This window comes from Danio rerio, chromosome 1 (genome assembly GCF_052040795.2).
Source record: "Danio rerio strain M-AB ecotype USA chromosome 1, GRCz13ab, whole genome shotgun sequence".
NCBI classification, from domain to species: domain Eukaryota; kingdom Metazoa; phylum Chordata; class Actinopteri; order Cypriniformes; family Danionidae; genus Danio; species Danio rerio.
In genome coordinates this window covers 13955958-13964647 of record NC_141021.1, presented here as the reverse complement: position 1 = coordinate 13964647, position 8690 = coordinate 13955958, and the positions used below count along the sequence as shown (strand labels likewise).

Sequence of the window (8690 nt, the reverse complement as noted above, 5' to 3'; positions counted from 1 at the left end):
CATCTGTAGATTAGAATGTGTATCCGCACAAAGATAGCTGAACGTGTGTAGAATGTTTGATTTATTTTTTTCCAAGCACGAACACAAATATGTTCCTGCAACTGCTCAAATCTGCCGTTACGAGTCTCAAGCGCTGTTTTTCACTTGCAAATCTACGTTTCGCTCTCTCGCTCTTCTGCACCAAACATCACTGTGACATTTGGTGCAAAAGTGACTTGTGTATCTGCCAACCAAAACGTGGGCTCTCAGAGAAATTCAGCCAATAGGGGATGGTGCGTGACGTCACCGCTCTAGCGCTGCGGAGGCTGAACTTCGAAACCGAAACCCCCTTTGCGAGATTCGCCGCATCTATACCTGATTTGCGTTCAAAAATACCTGCTTAATTATTTCATAGTAGGAGCAAACATGCCTTAATAAAAGGAGCACATTTGAAACTTTAGTAACCATAAAAAGTACACCAAGTGGATGCCTTTCTACTCCAGGAAGCCGCAGCATACGGCCTGAAGGAGGAAGGACGCGGTCAGTTTGAAATGTGAGTATTAAACCAAAGACAATTCCTTGTGTTAAACTCGTATTTGTTGAGCTACTGTACAGTGCACTGTAGAATTGCTAAGGGTGTAAAGAGGCTTTAAATTATAGCCTATTTTATTTTGCTGTAAACGTTGATTATGTAATGTTACGTTCTCCAGTCAGCACATATAAAGTAACGTTTCAAAAGTAAAAGAGATAATTATCAAATGTCTGACAGAAAAATATTAAGTATTGCAGATCACAAGACTAAACAGACATCTGAGTGAGTGATGTATTTGTGCAGATGTAGAATCTGCTGTCAATTGACTGTTGCCAATTATACTGATACATGTAATCTTAATAAATGAGAATAAAGGGTTATTTGTTTAATCTGTGCATCAGTATAGTTGATCAATTGAGGAAGGTTTGTGTTACATCAGCAACTACACCAACATGTTATATTTGAGCATGAGAATCACAGAGGTGATTTATTCTAGTCTCTATGTTACAGGGAGGCTTTTATTGAGTACAGTACAGAAATAAAAAAAACATATTTTACATTTGCTATTTATTATTAGTTGTTGTATTTTCAAACAGTGATTACATCAGCTGTCTGATTGCTGGTGTGTGTGCGTGCTTTTTCTGCAGAGCTGAATCAATGACATCCTGAAAGCAGCAATGCAGTTAAGGTACGTTTTCATTGCTTCTTTTTATAAAACCAATTATAGTTGTACATTTTGATGTTAGTTTAAATATAACTATGTTAGTGATCAGTATTTATAGCTAGGATAACAATTCTTGTTTTACGAAAGGTAACATGGCTAGCTTGCCCTAATGTCAAGTTTGCTATTCAGTCTTATCACATAATACGATTAAACTATTTAATTCATAAGCTATATTTGTTTTAGAAAAATGGCAGACCAGGGTGCATCCAATGCATTGAGGTGAAGCTGGATTTATAGTTGCACATTCTGACTTTCTCCTTAATAATATAATTTCAGAAAAAGATTTTCAAATTCTATATAGGGAATTCATGTTAGCAGCCAATGACCATCAAAATACAGCACTGTCCACAGTCAGTTAAATATTTGTGCTAATGTTGTTTTGAAGTCATTCAGATCAAATATTTAAAGTACCATGGTAAACAATATAGGGACCATTAAAATGTTTAAATGTGCAAATATAAAACCAACTTTACCTTAATAACTAATGCTACCATGTTTTATGATTCATTTCATTCCAAAAAATGTATGTTTACTTAACATTTTAGCCAAGAATGCATTGCTAGTAACGATAAATGTGGAAAATTAACTAAGTAAATCTACTTGAAGTCACTAGACAATGCATCTTATTTTTTTTACATTTCTGTTAAACAATGGAAATGCATACAATATTGAAAGTATTATCATTATTTATTGAAAACAAACAAAAACATATTTATATTATTAAAAGAATGAATATAAGTAATCATGACGAATAAATACAAGTCAACAACACATGAAACCAAGCTTTATTCTAACAGAGATGTATTACAGACAGAAGCCCATGTTTTGCTGTATCTCCACACAGCTGGGCCAGTTCTGCAGATGATCAGATGGAGTTCGCCATCATCACATCCCTCATTGCTGCAGTCAGACTGAAACAGGACGGTGATGCATGGCAGTCAATGCCCGAGATACGGATGATGAAGAGACCACAGCAACATCTGGTCCAGATGAGGACACAAGGGCAGGTGGACTGATGCAGGGTCTCGTTTAATTCACTACAGGAGAACAGGAGTGGCCAAACTCAGTCCAGAACTGCTGCTGTCTTGCAGAGTTTAGTTGAAGTTGACTCTAAACTTCACCAGCCATCCAGAACTAAGTTTGGGCACCCCTGCATTACAGCTTTTCAAGGATGCTGCTGTGGACTTCTTTACACTCACCACACACACCAATCTGCAGATATTTCAAATCATACAAAACATAAAAAAACATTCAAAAAACAAAGTAATTTTACTGCACAATGTGTCATTTGATTTCTGTAGTGCTAGTAATAAAATGATCCTACCTCTTATTTTGGATTATTTTTACCTCAAATGTGTTAGTTCCCTTGTCTACAGGTCCAGCTCCATCACAACAGCTCTGCAGAAAAATCACACACACACAACAGCAATCAGAAAGCTGATGTAATCACTGTTTGAAAATACAATAACTAACAATAAATAGCAAATGTAAAATATGTTTTTTTAGTTCCTGTACTGTACTCAATAAAAGCCTCCCTGTAACATCAAGACTAGAATAAATCACCTATGTGATCAGGCCCGGCTCCAGCTTGGAACTTTAGGGTGGGCCAAGTGACATTTTGGGTGGACCAACAAAAATAGACAAATTATATATATATATATATAAACAATGATTTTAAAAGTAATAAAATAATTGATACTATTCTCTGTCATTTTAATAAAGCAAACTAACTTTTATTTTAAAACTATAATGCTATTGATAATAATGCTATTATTATCACAATTACAAAAGGAAAACTGAATATTTCATTAATCACATTTTACAAATAAAAAATATTTTAATCCTGATTTCAGTATCGTGATCTTTGCAGTTATGGAAAGCAAAAGATTTGGCTAAAAAGTTGTAAAACTGTAAATTACTGTCAATTCAGTTAAAATTTAGTAACTACACATTACGATTTGTCTTGCTATAACTTATTATTATTTCTGAACATTACTAAAATCCTCCATGACAGAGTTGACAAACAATATAAAACTTTTTATTCCCTAAAATTAAAACATTTTATCATTTGTTCAGCAAAAGCTGAATTATAAAAAATAAATATGTTTTAACTGTAGTGTTGGAATTTACAACTTTAAGATGATACCTTTGAAAAAATATCAACATTCCATACCATTTTCTATATTTTGTGATTTAAAAAAAAATCTTAATGTTATTATTAATGCACCAGAGCCAATATGGACATTAGTATTTTTTATAACTAACAAACTAATTTTTGAATAGCAGATTTTCTTTGCATATTAGCCTACTTATTAGTGGTAGATAGATAGCTAATACAGTATCATTTATAGCCTATCAAAAAAAAAATTCTGAATTTATTTAGCATATAACATGTTTTAATCGACACACACATGGCGTTTCATGTGCTTTAGCATAGCGCTGTATGTGTGTGTCGACCTGCTCCCTGAAACATCTTGAATTATCAATATTTATTCTATTCATTATTGAATTCTGAATTTTTAATATGGTATTGCACTATTGTTGAGCACAACAGTGAACAGTAACAGTTTAAGATATCTTGTGTATGATTTTGACATTTTTTCCTTATCAGTTAAAAGTCGAATAACAGAGAGATCACATATAATTTAAGAGATTTAAAGAGGAAAAAAGACAATACGTCAATCGATAGCACGTTACACGGCTTTCGTATTTAATTAATATATATTGATATTGAAATGAGTTCAGTTTCTAACCTCTCCAAATTTACAGATGAGGTACACACAGCAGCGCGCGTCAAGAGAAGAGCGCGCATTTAGAGAGAGCAAAGCGAAAGCAAGATTATGTGTGGATATGTGTCGAAATATTGATGTTTTTGACACAAACTGCATCAAAGTTCTTTGCACTGGTGTTTGAATTGTGTACGTTGCACTTTGCACGAACTTTACTACTGAAACTGCCTGTGATCTGTCCGTTTCTGTGCGTCATTAACAGATTGATTAATATTTGCTCTTTCCGTGAGAAAAATGCTATAATGTTTAAGCAGGCCCAATACATCTCCCGATTATCCCACAGTGTTGTTTAACTGTTTGTGTTCTTTAAGACTTTCTATTGTATGAATTACGACTGCATGGACTGATATTAAAGGGAGGTGCATTTGGTAATGCGCGTTCAGACGCGTGATGCGCACAGAAATCTGCGCTCTATGCTGAATTAGTTTCTCTTTCATCTTTTGCAGACTGAATTTTTTTTTAATTAATAAAACAGAATACTTTAATCAAGATTGTAAATGAGTCTGGCTTGTCAAAACGTGTTTTTTGAAGCTCACGCGGTCACAATTCTTTAATTGATCAACTATACTGATGCACAGATTAAACAAATAACCCTTTATTCTCATTTATTAAGATTACATGTATCAGTATAATTGGCAACAGTCAATTGACAGCAGATTCTACATCTGCACAAATACATCACTCACTCAGATGTCTGTTTAGTCTTGTGATCTGCAATACTTAATATTTTTCTGTCAGACATTTGATAATTATCTCTTTTACTTTTGAAACGTTACTTTATATGTGCTGACTGGAGAACGTAACATTACATAATCAACGTTTACAGCAAAATAAAATAGGCTATAATTTAAAGCCTCTTTACACCCTTAGCAATTCTACAGTGCACTGTACAGTAGCTCAACAAATACGAGTTTAACACAAGGAATTGTCTTTGGTTTAATACTCACATTTCAAACTGACCGCGTCCTTCCTCCTTCAGGCCGTATGCTGCGGCTTCCTGGAGTAGAAAGGCATCCACTTGGTGTACTTTTTATGGTTACTAAAGTTTCAAATGTGCTCCTTTTATTAAGGCATGTTTGCTCCTACTATGAAATAATTAAGCAGGTATTTTTGAACGCAAATCAGGTATAGATGCGGCGAATCTCGCAAAGGGGGTTTCGGTTTCGAAGTTCAGCCTCCGCAGCGCTAGAGCGGTGACGTCACGCACCATCCCCTATTGGCTGAATTTCTCTGAGAGCCCACGTTTTGGTTGGCAGATACACAAGTCACTTTTGCACCAAATGTCACAGTGATGTTTGGTGCAGAAGAGCGAGAGAGCGAAACGTAGATTTGCAAGTGAAAAACAGCGCTTGAGACTCGTAACGGCAGATTTGAGCAGTTGCAGGAACATATTTGTGTTCGTGCTTGGAAAAAAATAAATCAAACATTCTACACACGTTCAGCTATCTTTGTGCGGATACACATTCTAATCTACAGATGTGCAAGTTTTGTCTGTGACTTCACATTTCTGGATGCAGGTGTGTGAATGTGTTTTGCACCATATTCACTGAAACAATAGTAGCAAAGAACATGAGCAGATGAGTTTCTGCATTTGTGATTCGTCCGATGGGATTTGTGCACCTGTACTGAAGGATTTGTGCAGGTGTAAATGTTGCGTTGTGTTTGTTGGAGACAAAAAATACCTACACATTTGCAAATTTGCTCTGCAAGTACAAATTTACTGATACACATTTGCAAATTTGCTCTGCGAGTACAAATTTACTGATACACATTTGCAAATTTGCTCTGCGAGTACAAATTTACTGATACACATTTGCAAATTTGCTCTGCGAGTACAAATTTACTGATACACATTTGCAAATTTGCTCTGCGAGTACAAATTTACTGATACACATTTGTGGCTATTCTTTACAACTACAAATTACACTTTTACAGCTGCTTGGGAGATTTGCCCCAAAAATACCTTCATCTCCGATGACAAAATCATGGCTGAAATCTCACTGTATGAGTAGTGCTTTACATGAGATAAACAGCAGTCAGTGATAGACACAGACACTGATGAAGCTGAAATACAGCTCATTAGTCAAAAAAAACAAATAAGTTTATTTGATGTATTTGTGGTGGAGTTTATTCAAGCCTTTCTGAAATAATAAGTCACACACAAATGCTGTTTGCACCACACACACACACATAATGCCCATTTACTGATACCATGCGGTCGTGTTGATTATATCGGTTAAGAAATAACGATTTTACTTTGTCTTTATTACAAACATGCTGTTTTAAAATGATTGTAAACTTATTAAAATCACAGAGAGTTGAAACAGATATTTTAATGTTTCTTTGCATAAAAATGTTCTGCCGATATTGTGTATACATGTTATCATAGAAACATGGTGCCTGTAAGTCAATTCGGTGGACGGGGAAAACCAAACCTCTATGTCACGTTGCAGTGGGCCTCAAAATCACTGGGATTTGTTCCTATTTTAACATCAGTAAATTAAAAAAAAGAGAGACTTGCTGTGTTTCTATCACTCCATCATAACAGTGGACACGGTGGACTACACACAGTTATGTCCAAACAGCTTATAAAAGTTGATTTTCATCATAGTTGGCCTTTAGTTTAAAGCATAAAACAGAACAGAAACCCACAAAACAACTTCCTATTGAACTGCCAGAGACGATGTCAGTGTTGTAGTGCCTGGCCAACGAATGCATGCCTTACTGTAACCTCAATCTGCTCTGTTCTAAACGGTGTGAAGTTATTTTCGGTAGTCATCGACATTATGCCTCAAACGCTGTCGATAGCGCTTAACTCATATCGAACTTGGAACATTCCTTTAATGCTGTGGAGTCGCAGTGGCTGTCTGCCGAGCGCCATTATCTGTCTCGTTGGCAGTGCGAGTTGGGGGTCAATAAAGGGGTGGTGGCGGGAACGGGCACAGTGTTTAAGAGTTGAATAGAGAGGCATAATATGAGTTTGATTTTGGGTCTAAATGCCTAAAAGGCAACGTGGCAGCGGGAAGCAAGCAGTTCTTTTGGCAGACAATGAAAGAAAGCAACAGAGAGGGATGTAGAGAGAGACAAAGAGCAGTAGAGCTCTTATTTAGATAACAGAGTTCTGGTCTGTGGGATACATGAGCTGCCATTGTGAAGATGCTCCATTAAGGAAATGAGCTAGAACTATATCTGTCTCAGAGAACGGTAATTACGCTCAGTTCATATCCTCTATCTATTATATCCTCTTGCATCTCTCGCCTGTTTTTTTTTTTTTTTTTTTGTAATAGTCAACAGGCTTTTTTGTCAAGCCCTCATCTTCAAACATAACATCATGTTTCCAAGCAAAAAAAAAAAAAAAAAAACTGAAACAGACTCATGTTTGCTCAGGTTTGGCTTTAAAAGAGCATTAAAATAGCATCTGCATTAAAATAAATTGTCAAAATTATTGGTGGCTGCTTTTCTCCGGTTTTACACCCATTAGCAAAATCAACATCAGTCAAAAAACGAGCCATCGAGAAAGCTTTTATGTGTTGTTTTGTTTTTTTGGGGTGCCGTTTTCATTGACCATAGAGCTAATAGTCTTTTTATCCAGCGTTAAGCGAGCTGTCAGACAATCACTTTGCTTAATTTCATCTCCATAACTTACATATGTATGTGCTCAGTGCTTTCATTAACCTTGCAGGGCTGACTGGCGTTAATAATGATTTTGTTATTTGTGCACAGACTTGCAAAATACCTGATGAATTATTCATATTTCATTCCCCCGTTATTAAAGGCTGATGACCGCTTAATCACCCGAACTAATATATAAAAATGCATCTATTTATTTATATATTTAAGGTGATTTCACTGTTCATTACATCGTTCTGCGGTTGTGTAAAAATGTTAGGAAAAGTGTAAATGTAACTATTCTATTGTCTAATGAAGATTTATTCTATTTGAATATGAATATATGCAGAGGCGTTTTGATGTTGTGCTCTTTCAAAATTATTTCCCTGAAATTAGATACTTTTCTGTGTTTGGTTTGTTTACAGGAAAATGTTAACAGGTGATGTGTTCATTTAATTTTTTATTTTTTTTAAAAATGTGTTTAACTTAGTAATAGTTCAAATAAAGGGGGTGTCATGAAACCTTTATAATCATGACATGGCACGAGTCATGAATATGAATGAGATTTGCCAATGCCAGTTGTCATTACGTGTCATTCGCTCAGTGATGTCATTTAAAATGCAAAGACGACATTGTTTGAGCTGTCTTTATGACAACTTGACAGACAAATACATTATAACCTGTTAGTGAGCCCTATCATACACCCGACGCAATAAAGCGCAAGACGTGTTTGGTGCTATTTGTTCCTATTTTCAGACCAGCGCAACAGTAAATACATAACAGTAAATGTATAAAAACACTTCATTCATACAGTACCTCCTTCACCTAGGGGGGCTTTTTTCAGTTTATTCATGACAATTTGCATTTGTATAATGCTATTAATTTTATTTATTATATGCGTATTTATATTTGTTCTTATAAAAACAATTTTTTTTTTTTTTTGTTTATCTACAGATTTGTTTACCTGTCGGGTTTTTACAGATGTATGCATCACCTTATGAGGCATAAGAATAGGAATTCAGTGTCTTTAGAGATAACTCAGTTTTTTAACCACACT

At 35.3% G+C, this 8690-nt stretch overlaps 1 long non-coding RNA gene across 1 annotated transcript; it reads right to left on the bottom strand.

The window, feature by feature from the left end:
- Window positions 1-2002: 2002 nt before the first annotated feature.
- Window positions 2003-5225, bottom strand: LOC147846704 (uncharacterized). The gene is made up of 3 exons (XR_015476358.1): window positions 4972-5225; window positions 2560-2633; window positions 2003-2447 (listed from the first exon to the last, which is right to left on the bottom strand). It is a non-coding gene; the product is annotated as an uncharacterized LOC147846704 (long non-coding RNA).
- Between the last annotated feature and the right edge of the window lie 3465 nt (window positions 5226-8690).